This window comes from Sciurus vulgaris, assembly GCF_902686455.1.
Source record: "Sciurus vulgaris genome assembly, chromosome: 8".
Classification (NCBI taxonomy): domain Eukaryota; kingdom Metazoa; phylum Chordata; class Mammalia; order Rodentia; family Sciuridae; genus Sciurus; species Sciurus vulgaris.
Genome location: NC_136468.1, coordinates 106,674,180 through 106,696,114, shown reverse-complemented (window position 1 = coordinate 106,696,114; position 21,935 = coordinate 106,674,180). Strand labels below are relative to the sequence as shown.

General features: G+C 36.3%; 1 long non-coding RNA gene across 1 annotated transcript in view; it reads left to right on the top strand.

Moving 5' to 3' along the window:
- LOC306667381 overlaps nucleotides 1-21,935 on the top strand; it is a 58,795-nt gene that overhangs the window by 35,724 nt on the left and 1,136 nt on the right. The window contains exon 2 of the long non-coding RNA XR_013765517.1: nucleotides 19,588-19,675. This is a non-coding gene — a long non-coding RNA (uncharacterized lncRNA). The remainder of the gene's footprint in view (nucleotides 1-19,587; nucleotides 19,676-21,935) is intronic.

Below are 21,935 nucleotides of genomic sequence, written 5' to 3'. Positions count from 1 at the left end.
CCCAGCCCTATTTTGCATTTTATTTAGAGACAGGGTCTCACTGAATTGCTTAGTGCCTCACTTTTGCTGAGGCTGTCTTTGAACTCACAATCCTTCTGCCTCAGCCTCCTGAGCCGCTGGGATCATAGACATGTTCCACCATTCCTGGCAATCAATGCATCTTTGCAGACATCATTTTAAATTGCTGCTATTCATGATTTCTTATATTTATTATTCAAATGTGTGCCAATTAACATCAACATAATCAATTTTTTAGAGTTTAGTTAATCATAGAATGCATAGCAATGCACAATTGTTTCAATAGGAGTTTATATAATAACTATATTCTGAAAAGATTTGAAGACATGACATATATGACTTAAAATTTAAATATATGTCATCTCTGAGAGTTAAGAAAATGTACTCATAATTCTCCCACCTACCTTATTTTGTAATTTTTCATTATTGATAAACTGCTTGAGAAAATATGCTATTGAAGGCAAATTTTATTATCAGAACAACTCGAATCATTATATTGTTTTAAGTTGTACATGAGCTTTATTAAGGCACACTATGTAGGACAAATATTAAAGAGTCAGAAGCAGAATGATGTAAGAAGACTCATGATTTTAAGATTAGAAATGACATTAAAGTCTGATCTCTCTGTTGGAGCTAGAAATACTGAGTCCTGGAGAAATCATATGATTGACAGGGTTAGTGATGAGGGACCGTGGATACTGCCTGTCTAATGCAAATGCTGCCTAGCAGGGCCAGAGGTGGTAGAGTACACCTGTTTGCACACCACTCCTTTTTTTTTTTTTTTTTTCTAAATTACTGTCATTAGTGCTCATAATTACTGGTTGGTTATAATGTGTAGATTGAAGTCTTCTCTCTGGAAGCAAGTAGCTTTGAAAGCAGTTGAAGATAGATTGTCAGAGTCTGGTGTCTGCTGCCAAAATTCAAATCCTGAGACTTGAACCCCAGTGACACAGGGAAGGCCCATTTTGAATTGGAGAGTTCTTTGTATTGACTGTCCTGTGAATGATCACAGCATCTCCTGCAGGGTCCAGGCAGGCCAGGGAGAGGGCAGGTGCTGTGGAATCCAGAGGGAAAGGACATGTGAGTAAGAGAACAAGAGGGGAAAAAAAGGGGATATGTCATTTACATGAGAGTTCAACAAAAAAAAAAAAATCATAGTTAAAGGCTCATAATTTTTAAAAGGTTGATTTTGTTCAGAGAAAGACAAAAGGGATCAACACACTCAGTTTGGTTAGTGTAATTTGGTTAATGTGTAAAGTCTTTTCACCTACCCTTCACTGAATGTTCCCTGTGGGTTTGTGATTACCGAGTTCATTTAGCAGACAGAGAGCAGACACATTTCCTCACATCATACAGCAAGGAACTGGAGAGGGGAAAGCTAGTGTGCACTGTGGGCAGCGTCAGACAAGAAAACAATGTGAGGCACAAATACCAAGTTAAACTTTTTTTACTCATGTGTGCAAGCAAAACACAAATATTTGTATGTTTTCTTTTCGTATTTCTTAATTGTCCAGAATTCAACAAAGTTTAGTGTTTGCACCAGATTTTGTGGCTGCTTGTTTTAATTTCTTATTTGCACAGAGTTACCCTAGCTCTTGACAAGACTCTTTTCAGACTATTTCAGTTCTCAAAATGACAATATAAATACACCTGTTTCAGGCCCTATTTATTTTTTCCATTGTATGAAATTTGCTATAGTTTTCCCCAGGATGCAAAAATTCTACCCCCCCAAAAATCCATAATGATGCACTTTGGTTGGAAAAAAAAAAAAAAAAAAAAAAAAAAAACACAACTGCACAGGAAAGAGGTGTGGTATAGGGAGTCAGTACTTAAGGAAGGGAGAGGTCAATTGGAGTCCTTTATCTTAATGGAGCCATGAAGCAAAGTGTATTCTTTGTCTATCCTCAGAGCTCAGATTCTCACCAGAATGTATTCCAACGTAGTTCATTTTGTTCTCCATTTCTTTGTTTCTTAAGCACTAGAAGATCATTTCAACTTAGAAGTAAGGTTGTTGGTTGCTATGTTGGAAATCTTGGATGATGTTTGCTTGATTGAATATCCTCATCTTTCATTTTTTTAAAGAATACAGATGGTTGATTTTTCTCATCGACATGAGGCCTGACATGGTGCAGTGTAGCTATCTTCATTCTCTGACTGTGGTTGCATCAGACAGTGACTGAGTCAGGTCTTCCTCAAAGTCTCCTTCACTCCCAATTCTCATCCTGGACTGAGAAGGATCAGAGTGACTGAAAACTTAATGTCTTTTTCTCTCTCTGGTGTCCCTATATGACCTCTCCACATGGTGAACTCAGAGCAGGGGATTTTTGCAGGGCTGAAGATGAGAGAGAGTCCAAAGAAGCTGGCACTACTGCAACCTTCTCCAACCAACATCAGACATCACTCAACATCACTTCCATACCAGGGCAGCCACATAGACCATCCAGGGCTGGAATGGGGCAGAGACCATTTCTACTTGGGAAGAATGTTAAAAAATTGAGGAATCTACTTTGAAACCACCCCAGTCAGACCTATGGTCACAAAACATTTTTCCTCCATGAAAATGATATTCACCCTCCCAAGCCTCCAGAGTCTCATTGTCCTCTGAGTGAGTTCTGCATGCAGATGAGGTTTCTTGTTGGGGTTCTTCCTCATTTGAAGACCTAGGGATAAGCAAGACTGGCTCTTTGCCCCTTCCTCATCCATTTACAACCATGGGACAGAAATAGGGAAACCTCCACAGACTCTCTTATAGGAAAGGGTTGGAGTGGGGGTACCAGGATTGTCCCTGGTCTGCATAATCTCAAAACCCATCAAAGACTTGTGCAGCCCATGCACTAGGTCCAGGCCCACTGCCTGGAAATGTTTCTTCATGGTTTCTGGTGTAATCATCTGAGCTCTGAATAATCCTTCTGTGTCCCATGAGGAATAATGGGTTTTTGACCCTGAGTGGTTTTCTCAGTCTGATTGCCCTGTGTAACTACTAGAAATTAGTGGCTTACAAACAACACAAGTTTATTGTGTCTGTGGTTCCCAAGTCCAGGCTCAATGTAATTGGGTTCTCTGCTTGGGGTCTCCTTGGGCTGTAGCCAAGGCGTTGGTCAGAGTAAGGTTCTCAACCCAGGTCAGGATCATTTTCCAAGTGTATTGGCTAATGGTGGAATTCATTGCTGTGTTCTCTTGCCATCTCTCTGCTGCTGGAAGCTGCCTACAGATCTTTCCCTGTGGCCTAAAGATAGTTCACAGTTAGTCTCCATCTCTGCCACCACCTGGAGAGCACTATTAAGAAGCCCACCTGATTGCATAAGGCCCACCTGGCCAATCTCCCAACTTTAAGGTCAGTTGATTGAGGACCATAATTACATCTGTGAAATTCCTTCAAAGGTGCAGCAATGTTAGTGTTGAATCAAAGAGCTGGAGGTAGGTGCGAGTTCTCTAGGGACTGGGAATCTGGAAACATTTTAGAATTTTGCCCCCCACAACACCTGTAGAAGTTTGGGGTCCAAAACCTTTGTTCCCTTGTGTATTATTTTTGCTCTTTTTAGCCCAAGCAGTAGTGTTTCTATACAGCAACCATGTTAAAGATTTATGGATTTCCCACAAGTTCTGAGTATATTCCACATAGCAGATGCCCAGCCACAGATGTCTCTGAGATAAGATCCTCTCTACTCTGGGTTCCTGAATGATGGTCTTCTTAGAAGACCTATTTTTAACAAGCAGAATATGAAAGACCCAGACTTTAGATTATCAGTTCTTTCTCTGAAAGTTTCAGTGAGGCACCTACTTCTGTCTTTCCAAGGTCTTAATGAATGATCTTATAAGCCTACATTGACCTTCAATGTGAGGTCCTTTCTTCATTTTAGCATTGGTTGACATTAGCACTTGTTAAAAATGGCATATAAGTTTGAGCTTTTATTTTTCTTTTTCTATCATTTAATTATCATTTTTCTATTTCTATCATTTATTTCTTTTACCTAATTGCTCTGGTTAGAGTTTCAAGGACTGTGTTGAATAGAAGTGGTAAAAAAGAGCATACATGTCTTTTTCCAGTTTTTTGAGGGAAAGCTTTCAGTTTTCCACCATTTAGAATGATATTGATCTTGGGGTTAATGTATATATCTTTTACAATGTTGAGGTATTTTCCTACCATATCTAGTTTTTCTAGTGTTTCGAACATGCTTTCTAGTGTTTTGTCAAATGATGTTTCTGCATCTATGAGATATTGAGAAGATCCAAAATTTCCACCAAAAGCTTCTAGGACTCATAATTGAATTCAGCAAAATAGCAGGATATGGAATTAACACCTATAAATCAATTGCAATCCTATACAGCAATGATGAATTAACTGAAAGAGAAATTAGGAAAACTGTCCCATTCACAATAGCCTCAAAAAATAAATAAATCATCCTGGAAATCAATCAAACAAAAGAGGTAAAAGACATTTCCAATGAAAACTACAGAACACTAAAGAAAGAAATTGAGCTCGGTTATAAGATGGCGGCGCAGAGCAGGACCAGGCTCTGTTCAACGGGGACATGGAGTCGGAGGCTGGCACTGTGGCCTCTTCCACTGTGGATCTGGCCATCCCTGAGGAGATATTGATCACAAATATCTAAAAATGAGATCAGATGTTGAGAGTGACCAATCTTCTGGGAAGTCATCTGATGAAGTCCAGTCACCTACAGGTGTTTGTCTCAGAAATCATAAACATAGATGGATCTCAATGGAGAATTGGAGAGTTTTAGAAGTTGAGGAAGAGATGAAATTTTAAGAATAAACACTCAATTTATCACAGTTTTGCTTGCAGTCAGAAATTGGGCTTGGGAAATCAGAAACCTACATCAAATTAGAAAAACTTGGAAAGTTTCACTCTTAAAGGATATAAAACATGCAAACATAGTAACCTTACAAGACATCATTTACACACATAAATCTTTGACTCTGGTCCTTGAGTATATGATGTTTCTGTACCAAATTCTACATGGGTTAACTTATTGCCACAGAAGAATGGTGTCCCATCGAGACTTGAAACCACAGAACCTTCTCATTAATAAAAAAGGGAAATCTGATCCTGGGCCGACATGTTGAAGATTTGGACCTACATTTTCTTCTATAATATGAAGGGTCTCTGGTCTGATTCTGAAGTCCTTGATCCATTTTGAGTTGAGTTTTGTGCAGGGTGAGAGATAGGGGTTTAGTTTCATTCTGCTGCATATGGATTTCCAGTTTTCCCAGAACCATTTGTAGAGGCTACCTTTTCTCCATTGCATATTTTTGGCACCTTTGTCTAGTATGATAAAATTGTATTTATTTGGGTTTGTGTCCATGTCCTTTATTCTGTACCATTGATCTACCTGTCTGTTTTGGTACCAATACCATGCCATTTTTGTTACTTTTGCTTTGTAGTATAGATGAAGTTCTGGTATTGCGATTCTCCCTGCTTCACTCTTCCTGTTAAGGATTGCTTCAGCTGTTCTGGGTTTCTTATTCTTCCAGATGAATTTCATGATTGCTTGCTCTATTTCTGTAAGGTACATCATTGGGATTTTAATTGGAATTGCATTGAATCTGTATAGCACTTTTGGTAGTATGACCATAGACTTCCTTAACAGGACTCCCATAGCACAAGAAATAAAAGCAAGAATCAATAACTAGGATAGATTCAAACTAAAAAGCTTTCTCTCAGCAAAGGAAACTATCAGCAAAGTGAAAAGAGAGCCTACAGAGTGGGAGAAAATCTTTGCCACTCATACTTCAGATAGAACACTGATCTCCAGAATCTATAAAGAACTCAAAAAACTCTACACCAAGAATACAAATAATCCATTCAACAAATGGGCTAAGGAAATGAACTTCACAGAAGAAGATGTACAAGCAATCAACAGATATATGAAAAAGTGTTCAACATCTCTAGTAATAAGAGAAATGCAAATCAAAACTACCCTAAGATTCCATCTCACCCCAATTAGAATGGCAATTATCAAGAATATAAGCAACAATAAGTGTTGGCGAGGATGTGGGGAAAAAGGCAAACTCATACATTGCTGGTGGGGCTGCAAATTAATGCAGCCACTCTGGAAAGCAATATGGAGATTCCTCAGAAAGCTTGGAATGGAACCACCATTTGACCCAGCTATCCCACTCCTCGGCCTATACCCAGAGGACTTAAAATCATCATACTACAGAGATGCAGCCACATCAGTGTTCATAGCTGCTCAATTCATAATAGCCAGATTGTGGAACCAACCTAGATGTCTTTCAATTGATGAATGTATAAAGAAACTGTGGTATATTTATACAATGGGATATTACTCAGCCTTAAAGAAGAATAAAATTATGGCATTTGCAGGCAAATGGGTGAAATTGGAGAATATCATGCTAAGTGAGATAAGCCAATCTCAAAAAAACAAAGGACAAATGATCTAGCTAATAAGTAGATGATGACACATAATGGGGGTAGGAGGGGGCAAGAATGGAGGAAGGAGTGACTTTATAGAGGGAAAAGAGGGGTGGGAGGGGTGGGGGAAGGGAAAACATAACAGACTGAATCAAAAACTATTACCCTAGGTAAATGTATGATTACACAAATGGTATGCCTTTACCCCATGTACAAACAGAGACAAGATGTATCCCATTTTTTTACAATAAAAATAAATTTAAAAAATAAAATAAAAAAGAGAAATTAAAGATAAAAAGAAAAGAAAGAAATTGAAGGGGCTGGGGATATAGCTTAGTTGGTAGAGTGCTTGCCTAGCATGCACAAGGCCATGTGTTCAATCCCCAGCACCACCAAAAATATTAAAAAACAGCCTCTTCAGAAATTGAAGAAGACTGTAGAAGACAGAAAGATCTCCCATGTTTTTGGATAGGCAGACTTAATATTGTGAAAATGGCTGTACTACTGAAAGGATTACACAGATTTAATGCATTTCCTATTAAAATTCCAATGACTTTTTTCATAGAAATAGAAAAAGCAATCATAAATTTATTTGGAAAAATTAGAGCCCAGCATAGCCAAAGCAATCCTTAGTGTGAAAAATGAAACTGGAGGCATCAGAATACCAGACCTTAAATTATACTATAGAGCTATAGTAACACACAGCATGGTATTAGTGCCAAAACAGATATGAAAACCAACAGAACAGAAGATACAAAGACAAACCCACATAAATTTAGTTATGTCATACTAGGCAAGGTACCATAAATATACATTGGAAAAAGAGAGTCTCTTCAATAAATGATGTTGGGATAACTGGAAATCCATATGTAGCAGAATGAAATATAACCCCTATCTCTCACCCTGCACAAAATTAAACCCAAAGAGGATCAAAGACCTAGGTAGTAGACCAGAGACCCTACATCTACTAAAAGAAAATGTAGGCCCAACACTCCATCATGTTTGCTTAGGAACTGACTACATCTGTCAACAAGACCCCTAAAACTCAAGAAGTGAAATCAAGAATCAATAGATGGGATGGTATCAAACTAAAATGTTTCTTCACAGCAAAGGAAACAACTGAAAGCATGGAGAGAAAGTCTATAGAATGGGAGAAAATGTTTGCCACCTGCACCTCAAATGGAACACTAATCTCCAGGATATAAAAAGAACTCAAAAAACTTAATACCCAAATCCCCAAATAACCCAATTAATAAATAGGCAAAGGAACTGAACAGACACTTCACAGGAGAAATAAAATCAGTCAACAAATATATGAAATTAAAGAAATGCAAATTAAAACTACATTGAGATTTCATCTCACTACAGTCAGAGTGGCAATTATCAGGAATACATGTAACAAATGTTGTTGAGGATGTGGGGAGAAAGGTACACTCATACATTGCTGGTGGGACTGCAAATTGGTACCCACTATGGAAAGCAGTAGGGAGATTAGTCAGAAAACTTGGAAAGAAACCACCATTTGACCTGGTTATACCACTCCTCAATGTATACCCAAAGGACTTTAAATCAACATATTATAGTGACACAGCCACATCAATGTTTATAGCAACTCAATTCACAATAGCTAAAATATGCAATCAACATTGGTGCCCTTCAACAGATGAAGGGATAAAGAAAATGTATATATACACAATGGGATATTACTCAGTCATAAAAAAAATGACTTTATGACATTTACTGGTAAATTGATGTATCTGGACACTATTATGCCAAGTAAAATAAGTCAATCCAAAACCAAAGGTCAAAGGTTCTGATATGTGGATGCTAACATACAACAAGGGGGTTAGGGTTAGGGGAAAAATTGAAGTTCAGTTGATTAGACAAAGGGGAATGATGGGAAGGGAGGAGGGACAGGAAACAGGAAAAATGGTGGAATGAATTTGACTTAATTTTCCTATGTATACGTACAAATATACCACAGTGAATCTCCACATCATGTACAACCACAAGACTGGAATCCTAATTAGAATAAGATGTACTCTATCTTTGTATAAATATATTACAATACACTTTTCTGTCATGTATAACTAAGATGAACAAATTTTCTTAAAAAGTAAAGATGTTTTTTAAAAAAGAATGGTACATAAATTTTATTTTCACATCTGCAAGTCCTAGCAACTTCTTTTTCTTTCCTTTAAATTTTGCATGAAAATGAAGTAATCTCTTTTTTTATTCCTCTTTAGGTTCATTGTAACACACATAGCTAAATGTAGGAATTGTCACTTTCCTCAAGTCTCCTTGATTTACTCCAGATCTTTGCCTACATTTGCTCTTTTCTGTCATTGCACATGTTCATATTGCCAAAATTTCTGCCTCCTCATAATAAGAGTCCTTTTCCTTTTCCTTCCTTCAGCTTTCAATACCATGTCCTTCACTTCCCTTCCAAACCTTCCTTGTTCCTAAGCACTCCAAGAACTCTTCTAACCTCCACCTGCCACCTGGTCAACAGGCCACCATGTCATGTCATAAACTTTCATAGCAGAACTCCACTCCCCAGATCTGCTTTGGTTACCTTGTGAAGCCTGTGACAAATAACCCAGATGCAGGGTTTAAAGCAATAGCACCTAGACCTTGCTTAGAATCTGTAGATCTACGGGGCTTAACTGGCAGTCTTCACTTGGAATGTCTTGGGCCTTTGTGTCTGACTGTGACTGGGATTATCTTTAAGGTTTCTTGACTCCTGTGCCTGCTGTCTGGGGCAGGACACACCACATGTTTGGGGGTTGGATCTCCCACTTTCCTTGGGCATCTCTAGTCCCTCTCTATCTCCATCTTTGTATCTCTCTGTCTCTGTATCTCTCTACAGATAATCATTGTGCATCACTACTTTGGTGTCCAGATTTAAATTGTGACTAAATGCTCCGTATTGTGTCCCAAGAGGAATTTGTAATCTCTTAACTTTTCTTAAATAGTTGTAATCTTTGTCATATTTATTGCAAACAACACTTTGTTTAGCTTTCTTCTTTATTAATTACTTATTCCATTATTCATTTCACATCAATTCTTTTCCTCCACCAGATGTATAAGCAGTCTGTTTGGTTATGTCAGCCATTGCTTCTTGTCCTCAATCATTAATAACATTTATTTTTGTAAACACTGAGAGTGCTTATTGAAGAGTGCCTATAGTATAAATATAAAACCCTCCTAAATCTGTCTACTGAGATTTTTATGCTTCTACTAACATACTTATCACCAAATATTTACTTAAATATTTCACAAAATTTTGTTTTTCTGCTTATTGTTTGAATTTATTTTCTTTGTTTAATGCTTTCTTCTTATTCTTTGGTTTTTCTCTTTTTATTTGAATATTGTAACTTAGACTGAGGAGGTCATGTGTTCAAATTGCTATAGCATAACAGGAATTGCAGGTCATCTTTGAGTAACCACGGTTTCTGGTAATGAGATTGCTAATTCTGGTCTAGAAGGGGAAGGCCTGGTTTTCAGGATGATTGAGTAGAGAACAAAACATGTTTTTTTTTTTTTTTCCTGGTTTCTTTTGGATAACATTTCCTCTGGCTGTTAAAGCTCCCAGTTTCTCATTTGATGCTATTTGTGGTATCAAAGACCTACTACAACATACTCAAGACTTGTACACTTGAGTGGTGGGCAGGGAAGTGGGGATAGGGCAGGGCTATCTCCAGATAAAATACCTGGTTCTTCCAGCTCTCCATCATAAGCTCAACTCACTGTTTCCTTTAACCCACTTCATGGTCAGTTCTAATGCCATGTAACTGGATTCAGGGATCTTCTCATGAGGATTTTTCTCATCAAAGAAATGTGAAAAGTTGGTGAATCTCCTTCACCTTTGTGGGAATCAGTTCTTTGTGCACAAGGACATTTCTTTTCATTTCTTTTCTGTATCCCCACCATGTAAACAATGTCTGAGGGTGTGTGCTTAAGTCTATGTCCAATAAATAAATAAAGATAAGAATGAATGAATAATACCTTTAAAATACCATAAGTTCAATAGAAACTTTAATAGTGACCAAACCTATAAAATGGCAATGATAATTCCTTACATTTGACATTTTAATTTATGGAAAATGACATCTGTTACACAGCACAGTTTTCATATTGTATTCTACATTATTTCAGCAAGATGTGAGTGAGAACCCTCAGTTAAGTGCTGCCTGTGTTCTAGAGAAGACTGGACTAGAGAGTGTGCCTGTTGGGTTCTCCTGGACTGGTCCTATGTGTCCCTGCTTTTCTCCATGTCTATCCATTTTGCATGGCCTACATTACACTTTCAGTTTATTTTTGAGTTATAAAGTCTCTGTTATCTTAGAGAAGACATTTATTGGCCTTTAATCAACTGAAATATGACAGTTATGTAGTACCTGAGATTATTCTCTCACCTGTTGCAATTTGATCTACCAGTTAATGTGGGCATACTAACTCATTAGTAAGGAAGAGTAAGATTCTTATGAGATCAAATTTCCTTACACAAAATGATCAATACCATCAACATTTCCTTTCCACACCCTGCAAAACACACCCAGCTATGGCAGCTTTTGAGCTTTACTCTTTTGTTGTTTCATCAATTTTATGTGGACTACATAGAAAATAAATAAATACTGCCAAGAGATACCAGGGGATACAAAACTGAAAGCATTTTAGAGTGAGACCTCATAGAGTTTGCTACTGAAGGTGAATGCCAGGAGAGAGTTCACTGGAAGGACAGAAAATATGTGAAGGTATAGGCAGACAAGGGGAGTTCTGTGGATAACCTATTTCCTGTGGACTTTGAAGGATGGAGAAAGTTTGGTCATACAGAGGTGGGAGTAAACATTTAATGAAAATAATGCAGATTATGAAAAAATTGCAGAGAAATCAGTGGTTCAGCAGCTCCACACTAGAAAATTAGATGAAATTTATACAGAAATGATTTTTTTCATATGCTGTACCCAAGAAAATGAATAAGCAAGATATGAGCTACCTATTAGCATCTTCTCAACTTGCTTTAATTTAATTTTTCTCAATTATCGTTATAAATTCCTTTATCTGCAGATATTACTGTTATGATAGCAATATCCTTATGTTACTGAATTATTTATCTGTAATTATCTTACACATTCCCATTGTGTACCTGGCTTGCATGGTTTTAATTCTCAGTCCACTGATTTATTACTCATAAACAGTATCAACTTAATCCTCCAAACATTGTAAAAGTAATCAATGCTTATGAAATTATCCCTCTTTACCAATGAGTCAACATGGACTATATTTATATGATTAAAAATAATTAGTTTGATTTCACTTTGCTCTAATTGTCCTTACTTTAAGTTTCCTTTGCTCAGTTGCTGGGTATTACATAAGCACAGCAGGGAATTTTTATTTTGACTCTTTGTATTAATGCAAAAATTTGCTTAATAATATAAGGAAGAGTAATTGCAGGGTGTTTGGCTATGTGTTGCAATGGTCATTCCTTCCTTCCAGTCTACTTATCTCTGAACCTATCATTTTATTGGCTCCATAGTTATAAATGTTTTCAGGAAGTTCTTTCTGAAACAATAAATACCTCTCTGTCCCCATTATCAGAAAATTCCCTGCATTTCATGCCTGCATTTAATTTTGGCTCCATTCTGGTAGAAAAAAACAAAACAAAACAAAAAGAAAAGGAGCTTTTGTTGATTAGACTGACAACCTAATACCTGAAATTTAGAAATTACAAAAAGAAGACTTTGGTTATTCTTTCTCTTTAGGAATATTTAAGAATATTTATTTCTAGCTTTTACTTTAGTGGAGTCTGTCAGTATAAAATAATTATTATTTCAAGAAGAAAAAGCAATACATTTATCTCTATAGCCCACAATGTCTTTTGAAACTTTATCTTGTGTGTTCATCACAAAGTGGGACCTCTTATCCTAAGAGGGTCTTGGGGATGGTAGGTTACTTGTTCCAAGTGTCAGAGCAAGTAAAAAAGAGAAGTGACTCACCCTAGTGAGTATCATCCTTGAAACCCAGACTCCTTCCCGTTGCCCCTCAACCAAAAGGCCACTTTTCCACTTTAAAACAAAACAAACAAACAAATAAATAAAAATCCTCTTTTCTACCACTGGATTCAGATGACAGTAATAATTTGCCCAAGCATGTTGAGCAACCATAAATGACTTTTTTCCCCCCTCTGCACTGGAGATAAACCACAACTTATAATAACAAAACTGGTCATTGCTCTTGCCAAAGTATTTCATCAGCTTCTGGCGTCCATTATATCTGATATGCTTATCCAGCATGACTGATGGCTTGGTTCTTAATAAGTAGGCTAGTTAAGCAGAGAAGTTAATGACAGGAGATTTTTCTTTGGCTCCAGGGCTCGGCATGCACAGACAGGACCCTGCATGAATTCCCCCCAGCATGTGATGATAAGATACTTCCACTCTGCCAGCAGAGAGTAACTTCATTAATTAAAAACACATTGCATGTTATCACAAAAGATTGATTTTTCTAGGAAGAATTACCCTTTGGCATTAATGATGAGCATGAAGAAAAACAGTTAATATGATTACAGACATAACTTTGTATCAATTTAGGACAGCAAATATTTAGGATTAGGATTAAGACTTCAGGAGAGACAGGCTTCATGATTATTCTGCAACGGAAATGCTTGGGACTTTTGTTTGTACTTTGTTTAGGCTGGCTCTGGAAGGTAAACATTTGCTCAACCCTACTGTGTGTCTGTGACTTAATAGGATATGGTCCTAAAACTTAAAGAATGCATTTGAATATTTCACCCTTTTGTGCTTAAAATGAAACGAAAATTAAACAATAAATGGACAAATAGAATGTTGCAAAGCTTTCAAATTTTGAGAAAAAGCTAGTAGAGTCAGGCTGTCTCTTTGAAGGAGATTACTGATATCTTCAGCAAGAAACAGTATTTTCAAGACACTAATTGAAAAAGAAAACTATAAGTAATTGTACAGTAGAATAGAGGGAAGGCAACAGAGGGAGGGAGCGGGGGAGAGAAAGGGGAAGTACTGGGGACTGAATTAGGGCAAATTATATTCCACGCTTTTATAATTATTTCAAAATGAGTCTGAATGTTATGTATAATTAAAAAGAAGCAGTAAAAAAAGCAAATGAGACAGTTGTTTGTCTTATAACATGGTTAAATAAATAAATACAAATTTATAAAAAAAGAAAGAAAGCAAAGAAAAGCAGTGTTTTGAGGGTTTTTGAATTGTTTTATATGGTATTAAGTTAACCTACTTTCTGGCACCGATGCAGAAATATAATGTGAGAATCTGGGATCTGAAACCCCACTAGAGACTATCTACATTAATATCCAACCCATATAGATATTTCCACTATCCTATTAAGTAGTTTAGTAGCTTCTGCTTAAATTCCACCCCAGGTCTCATTATTTAACAGAATCTATGTTCAAATTAGAAGAATTCCAATCCATGGGTAATCCTCCCTAAGCTGAAGTTACAAATTTTACTTCCTATTGAACACATCAAACCTCTTCCATTTGAAGGAATCTACTCTTTCTCACCAAAGTTTTATCATTTCCACACTAAGTACTCTTTTGAGATGTCTGCTGCCTATTATGTACGACCTTTTCCAAATCCCTGCAACATACAGGATTCCATTAACCCGTGACACAGCTAATCCAAAGGTAAGCTCAATAATCCAATGACAAGCACAGCTGAACACCTTACCTTATCTGCTATACACTTATCTTAAAGCTGCTTAAATTTATTTTAGGTGCTTCGTTCATTTTGGCCCTTTCTTTCAGTTACTGAAATCTTTAAATGCATGACTAGAATTCCTTGCATTATGTGCATGGCCTTGATATGTGGCCCCTCTTGACCTATTAACTTGCTTTTATGTTCTATTGTAGATAATAGTAAATAAACTTCTCAGTAGACAGAACCTCTCTTGACACTACACTTACTGGTTGTATGCAGAAATAAAGAACATGATCCTAGGAGTTTTCACTTAAAAACTTATGACAATACAATAGAGGTATGACTTTACACTGTTATCTAAGATCTGTAGATTTCATTAATAAATAAGAGGAAAACAACATAAATCTGCAACCAGTCCATCTTCATGGTTATGTCCTCCTGTGCCACATAAATAAATGCATTGGGTACATCCAACAATGGAAATCTAACATTCCCCCCACCTATGTATTTTAATCCAATATAAACAAATTGGTTGTGAAATGAGGTTGAGTACGTGTAGTTTACTTAAATATTACTCTAACATGGAAATTTGGGGAAAAATTTGGGGTAATTGAATTGGTCACATAGTTTCATAAAAGAAAAAAGTTATTTTACTGAATATTGATCTGTGAAATGACTCATTTTGGTGCCACATAAGACCAATTAAGGTTTAGGTGGAGGAATAAGATGTAGAGGAACTATTTATTTATGTGGCACAGGAGGATATAACTATGAAGATTGACTAATTGTAGATTCATGTTGTTTTCCTCTTATTTATTGAGTGAAATCTACAGATCGTAGGTGACAGGTAAAGCCACACACCTTCTCTGATCTTGGCTCTCATGACATTCAGATGGAACTTGCCCACTACACTAGGTTCCATCTCTAAAATACATGGCATGACTTCAACTCCCAAACTCTGCTAACATGTTTTATAATGCAAGACCCTGCCCCTGCCCCTTCAATTGTCTCTTCAAGCTCCCTTAATTGACCACATGCAGAATTGCACTTGAACCACCACAGAGAGTGAATCTTGTATGTTTACATCAGTATTAACTGTACCTATAGATTGGCCTCATTTTTTGGTGGTTTCTTAAAGGGTAAAATCTATGCTCGATTTCCCTGTATCTTCTTCTCTTATTTAGTGTATAGCAGCTTATGGGTTTGAACTGAATTGAGTTGATTCACTTCTGGGCTTATGGGAGTAATCCACCCTTGACTGTCCTGGTCTTGCCATAAGTTTGGTGATGGGTGAAATAGATGTAGGCACCTATAGTTGTTACAAATAAGAATATTTGAGTGCCTTGCAAGCTATTTCTCCATATTGATTTTTGCTTGAAGAGAACGTTACAAAAATTCATTCGAATGCATTTTCTCTTAATCTTTCAAAATCAATGTTGTGTTTCTAAGCTAAGAAAAGCTTTCTGATTGGAGTCCTTGTGTTTGTATGTCCTCTTCTACCTTCGACTACTTCATGGGATCATCCTAGGAATCTTGAACAAGATACTTAAAATAATCAGTCTTCAGTTTCCTCATATGTAAAATAGGAACAGTAATAGTACTAAGCTCATGTTTGTTATGAACGTTGAGTTAATATTTCAAAGAGCATAAAGCTTTAGTATGTATTCTATAACATAGAAATATATATTAATTAAGTAAATTCCATTTTTCCTCTGAATAGGAAAAATTCCCATGAATTGCAGACTTTATATTTAGTAATTCTAAGCTTATTTCTATATATGTAAATCTCAGTCATCCTTCAAGGACAAGAGTAAAATATTGCTTGAAGTAGGTGGCACAGAAATTAATATTTGTAATTAATTTGACTTCTTCATTATTTATCAACTCTGTGTTCTTGTACCAGATACCTACTCTGTTCAGCTATCTTATTAATATGTAGATGGAATTACCAACTTCATATGAATTTGGAAAAAAAAAATCAAAGAATCCCCACTTACTTTTAGGACTTTATTAATTCCAAATAAATTTACTGAGAACCTGATAATATATTAGCACTGTTGTAGATATTGGAGCCACAGGGCTATATGTTACAGAACTTATCTTCCAGTAAGAAAGATCAACAGTTTAAAAAATAGGAGCTAAAGTAGACACAAAACAAATTAAATGGTACGTTTGGATGCAGGGGAGGTGTTTCAGATACTGTAGTTAGGGAGAGTGTGCCCAAGGGGGTACCACTTAAGTAGAGACCAGAATATCTGAAATGGGAAGGTTCAGTGATGGTATTAGAAGAATACACCAGTTGAGATACAATAAGAATTATATATAATTAATCTTTGACTCAGGTTTCTAACACAGTGCTGCTAAAACCTAATTTTCTGAGTGACGAGCTGATAGAAGCATCTTTTGTTTTGTTTGCTCTTAATTCTTGGTTCCTAACACAAGACCTTCTAAGTCCCTTGAATTCTCCAGAGTTATAGTATCTCTGTGTGGCAACTAGATATCTTGTGATAGAAAAACCTTAGGTGAATTAGGATGGGAGCTTGTTGACAGAGAGAACAAGTATGAGATTAGAGGGCAGGATCTTTCAGCCACACCACCTGATTTCTGGGGAAGAGACAGACCAGAGACTAAGTACAATCATCAATGGTCAGTAAGTTTATTTAATCATGTCTTATTAATGGAAGCTCCATTAAACCCTAAGTGATAGGATTCAGAGAGCTTCAGGGTGGTGAACACATGGATGTGCTGGGAGGGTTGAGCACTCAGGAAGATCATGGAAGCTCTGTGCCCCCTATTGCACACTGTGTCCTATGCTTCTCTTCCATTTGGTTGTTCCTGAGTTGTATTCTTTATAGTATACTTGCAATAGTAAGTAAAGCTCACCTCTTGTGAGTTGTGACAGCAAATTATGGAACACAAGAAGGAGGTCATGGGAAACCCCAAAGTGTAGGTAAGTTGAACAAAAGTGTGGGTAACATGGAGACCACTACATGTGAGTGTCATCTAAAGTGAGGGATAATCTTGTAGGACTGAGCCACTGACTTATAGGGTCTGTATCAAAGGTGGGTGGTGTCAGAAAGAGTTAAAATATAGGACACCAGTCTATGCCTGTAGAGAATTAGAGATTGATTTGGTGTAAATACAGAAGAGAAACAACTTATTTTCCTTTTACGAAGAAAAGAACAGCAAGTGCAATGATTCTTGACTCCTGAACACCTGCCATAAGGCAGCAGACAGAACATATGTGGTTGAGGGAATATGGTGGTGGCTATAGGACCCATGTCACATGAGCTAGAGGTAAAGGGGAGGTTTAAAAGTGATGGGAATAGGAAAGACAGTAGAATGAATCAGACATAACTTTCCTATGCTCATATATGAATGTACAACTAGTGTAACTCCACATCACGTACAACCACAAGAATGAGATCCTAAATAGAATGGGTAATACTCCATGTATGTATGATATGTCAAAATGCACTGTACTATCATATACATCTAAAAGCAATAAATGAAACAGTGACTGTTTCACATTTTCAAAGAGATAGGTTGTGCATGGAACAGAAAGTAGGAGGGCAAGGATAGAAAGGGAGATTTGATAAGGGCAAATTGCAATTTTCCAGGTGAGAATTTACAAACAGCAATTGTCCAGGTGAGAGTTAAAAGATAGTGAGATGGAGAAAGCTCAAATTTATAAATTAAGTTTTAATTTGAAACATGTCTATGCGTTGAATGTTATGGTGCAGAGACAGAGTAGTGCCAAGTGTAAGTCTAAAGTTTTGTTCCAAACAACTGGGAAAATGGTGATGACGCTATAGTAGTAATAATATTATAATTATTACTAGAGTCAAAGAAATTTTTAAACTGATTTCTTCAAAATAGCTTTCTTAATCTTTACAAAAAAAGCTATAAGTTAGGTACAATTATTTTCTCCATTTTGCAAATGTACTAACTTAAAGGAGTAAGTATATTGTCTATGTTCCCATGTTTATGAAGTGACATAAGATTTAACCCCAGGATCTGACTTTAAAATCTCTAATTTTAACCATACAGTACCTTGGCTTCAGGAAGGATAAACATGGTAGGTTTACCAAACAATATTGACTAGGCTATCAGATACATGACTGATCATCAAAAGTTTCATCAGGACTCAAAATGAAAATTTAGGAGGATTCAGATTAGACATGACAGATAATGCAAGAACCTTGATATGACCACCTGGAGAAAGGGCAAGAAGAGAGAATACAAGATTATCACATGGAGAATCTCACTATTTAAAAATGTGTAGAGAAGAAGTCACCAGAAGGAACTGTGAAGCGATGACCAAATGGTTGGAAAATGAGAAAATGAGCTGGGTACGGTGGCATATACCTGTAATCCCAACTGCTTGGAGGCCAAGGCAGGAGAATTGCAAGTTCAAGTCAGCCTCAGTAACTTAGTGAGACCCTGAGTAACTTAGTGAAACTCAGTCTCAAGATAAAAAAATAAAATAAAAGGACTGGGGATATGACTCAGTTGTTAAGCACCCCTAGGTTCAATTCCAGTATTGAAGGAGACAAAAAGAAGAAGAAAGAGAAGGAGAAGGAGAAGAAGAAGAGGAGGAAGAGGAGAAGGAGGAGGAAAAGAAGGAAGAGAGGAGGCAGGAGGAGAAGGAGGTTGCCCTACAGTATCCAAGTGAAAACGTGTTTAAAAAAGAAAAGGATGGTCAACATTGTGTGTTGAAGAAATGACTAAATAGTGTGTGACTTATGGAGCCCTAGAACATTTTATGTTAGGTAATGGAAGGAATTAATGTCTTTTTTCAGTTTTTGTAATATTTATTCATGGTTTTAAAATATTTTGACCTGTCTTGGGAATCATTTAGCAGTTTACACATGGACATGACTTATAAATTTTGAGAATTTTTTAAATCCCCAAACTCCAAAACATGTAAATTATTTAAAGATTAAAATTTGCACTGAGGAAATACAGGAAACAACAAACAACTTCACTTTATAAAATAGTTTAATAGCATATATAGTTTTATTCATGGTCTTCTCTGTCTAGTAATTGGAGACGTGGTAATTTGGACCAGACCTCCCACTGACAACTACTAGGAAAGCTAAACAATCACCAAAAATCTGTCCAAGGCATTGGAGAGTCTGCCAGGGCAGAGAAGAATCACCAAATTCTGGGAGAAGCCAGAGGTTCAGAGAGAAGTCAGCAGTCTGTAAGGCCTCATTTCTCCCTGAATATCTGTAGGGTCTGAAAAGGTGCCTTGGAGACTGAGAAACTGAGGGGAGCATTAAAGACTGAAGAGGCTGAAGGGAGAAACCTTAGGGTTCAGTTTCTGGAGGAAAAAAAAAAAGCAAACAGGTGGAGACCCTAACAGGGGAAACTACTTAAAAGTGAACGACAACAGCAGTTTGGAAGTCAGGCTCACAGGGGATGAAGCCCAATATTTCAAATATTACCAACCTTTGAATTTTCTCTTTTTATTTTTTGCAGTGCCAGGGATTGAACTCAAGACCTCACACATGCTAGACAAGCTCTGTACCACTAAGCTGCACCCCCAGCCCTTGAAATTGTTTTGAAGGTGATTAAGACTTAATGTTTTTACCCACCTACTATGTGTTGCTAATATAAATTGCTTGTAAATGAATGAAATGTTTACTTAGAACCCCCCAACTTTTAAGATAATTTTCATATGCAATGATGATTCAGGAAATTAAAAAATGACAAGATTTATGACTGAAAACAGCTACAGAGATTCCAGGTAATAGAGTAAACAGACTTTAAAATAAATCTTTTTAGTGTATCCAAGGAAGTCAATGCAAAACAAAACTGTGTTCAGTACAATGGAAATGTTAAAAAAAAAGCTAATACTTAGAATTAAAAAAAAATTCAGGAATTAACTGAGAGTTTAAAAGTAAATTAGACAGTCAATAAGTGAGTTAGTAAACTGGAAAGTCGTTCGTTAGAAAGAAAATGTACAGAATAAAGCACAGAAAGACAAAAAGATGAGTGATGAAATAAAATGGTAAGAAAAAGCAAAATGAAACAGTAAGACACCTCACCTATTACTTGGAACTGAAGAATAGAAAAAGATTAGAGAAGCAAAAATCTTGAGGAGATAATAAATGAGAATTTTCCAAAACTGATGAAAAATTGAATGTCCATTTTTTGGAAGCTTTGTAACATTAAAATTGAATTATAGGGAAACTGCTGAGAATAATACCAATGAGAAATCTTAAAAACATGACAGGGAGGGCGGGAGGAAGGAAGGGAGAGAGAGAGGGAGAGGGGGAGAGAGAGAGGAGAGACAGAAGGAGAAGGGAAAGATATTATGAAAAGAGTATTTTATTTAAAGTAATAAAATGTAATAACTATTGGATTGCCAATATAGAAATGGCAGTCAGAAGTCAATGCAATAATATCTTCAAAGATTTAAAGAAAATCATATGCAAGAGAGCTAGTATTTTTTCTTTTTTAATTTAAAAGTAGAAGAAAGGCAATTTTCAGGCAATTGAAAACTGCAGAAGTGTTACTGGCAGACTCAACCTGAAGAAAATACTAATAAGTATTTTTCAATTAAAAGGTAAATTATTAAATGAAAACATTATTATACAAAGGTTAAGGGATGAAAATTTTTCAATACAAAGTAATGAAAAATAAAAGAGTAAATTATTGGTAAATCCAAATGAGTTTCAATGTTACAAATACTAACATAAACATGTAGACTTGAAATACCTAAGTATTTAAACATAAAGGAACAAAGCAATTGGAGTCAATTTTTGAAAGTTCTTGTATTTCTTGATTAAAAAGCACCAATTTATGTTTAAACTTTACTAACCAAAGATGCATTTTGCATCTATGAACTAATTTAAATGAATACAAAAATATTTTTTAGTGAACCAGTCAATTGAGGGAAAATGAAATCATCATCATCAGAGATCAATCTAAAAGAAGGTAAGAAAAATAAATAGGACGAATAACAAATAGAATAAGAAGTTTTCACTCTGTAATGTCAGAATCCTGGAATGGTAGTAAACTCTCAACAGTTTAACACTGACACATAAAACCATTTGAAGATCTGTACAAAATAAAAAAAATAATAATAATAAAGCAGTACCAGGGAGTTCTGAAGTGAGAGTGACTTTTGAAAGGAAATATTATTTTGTAGGTAGGAACCAGTAGGTGACTGATTCTCCACTTTGGGGGCTGTGACCCAAGGTATGGGATATAGTTCCTGCACAGTGTGGGAGAGCTAATGTTCTGATAGAAAGGCTGTTGTCCTTCTGGTCTAAGAAAGTAAAGGACAGATTCTGGGGTGACCATAGCCACCAAGAGGGAACAAATCCCATGAAATCATCAACTGAAAAAGTCCCTGTATTCTGTGTTCACACTCTCCCCAAGTATGTGGTTGAACCTATACCACATAGTACTAGGGTAAGCCCCCACACACTAAAAAAGAAATCACAGCTACACCTTCAAGAACTGAGGTGAGAGTCAAACTGGTAAACCAGAGTTTGCAATTTGAGTCTAAGTAAGGCAATTAATTGGTGAAAGAAGCATACCATTACTCTTTAAAGGAATACAACAATACCCAGAACATAAAGTTCACAATATTCATGATATGCTATAAATTTCTTTAAGAAAAATTAGTAAAATCTTACTCATACTCAAGGGAAAAAAGCTGACACTTCTGAGGTGCACTAGATGTTGCAATTATCAGTCAATAAGACAGTTACTATACAAATGGAAAGGACGTTTTGCTTGCAAAGAATGGAAAAACACAGAAGACAGAAAATATCTAAAATATTTTTAAAAGCAAATGTATATTTTAGAACTAGAAA